Genomic DNA, 964 nt, shown 5'->3' on the forward strand with positions numbered 1-964 from the left:
GGTGCGGCAGCCGACCCGGAGTACCACGTGCCACTGCTGTGAGGTATGGCAGCCGACCCGGAGTACCACGTGCCACTGCTGTGAGGTGCGGCAGCTGACCCGGAGTACCACGTGCTACTGGCTCGCTCAGCCAGGCATCTGCAGCCCCGTGAACCTCACTCAACAGAAGGCTATGAAGACCAGCAGAAAATTGCTCAAAGCTGGACAGAGCTCTGATCTAATGGTGCTGGGCAGGCGACAAGTCAAATTCAAAACCCACCCAGAAGGAAGGACCAGTGGACACCCAGAGGCAGCCCTGGGCACTCTGTCCTAAGCCAGGGTGACCTGGGAGCAGAGTAAGCCTCACAAAGTCCGACCCAACTTCAGTGAGATGAAAATGATCCATCCCAGTGCGAGCCAGCGGGTTGGACAAAGCGTCTCCGGAGGAAGACGGATCACCCAGAGCCCAGCCTCCGTCCAGGAGACAGGCAGACAGCGGCCTTGCCGGCCTCAGGATATGCCGGTCACGGAGAATGGTTCAAATGGTTCAACGTGAAAGCCCGTTGGCGGGAAGTTCCCTCAGTCCTCAGCCGTGTGCCTCTGTCAGCAAGCGACAGAATTCACACTGTGGCCACAGGAGAACCCTCTCCCCTCGGGAATGGGCCGGTAGCGCAGGGCACACCATCACACAGGCAGTGGGTGGGGAGAGCCACACCTGCAGCTCCACGTGGCAGACGCACCCCAGTGGGACCACGGGCTCCGCACAGCTCGGTACACCTGCTGCGTCTGCTGTGTCTTGTCCTCATACACGCTGGCAGTTCCGGATGAAATGGCAGCAAATCTGCACTAATGCATGGCACGCAGAATGGTGTGAAGAGACAAATATCAATACTTTAGTGACAAAGCTCCCTCCCCACATCCCTACCTATGTGAATACAGTGCTATGTAACTGGAGTACTATTAATACAGTGCTATGTAACTGGAG

The sequence above is a fragment of the Mandrillus leucophaeus genome, unplaced genomic scaffold (assembly GCF_000951045.1).
Source record: "Mandrillus leucophaeus isolate KB7577 unplaced genomic scaffold, Mleu.le_1.0 Scaffold526, whole genome shotgun sequence".
In the NCBI taxonomy this organism is placed as follows: Eukaryota; Metazoa; Chordata; class Mammalia; order Primates; family Cercopithecidae; genus Mandrillus; species Mandrillus leucophaeus.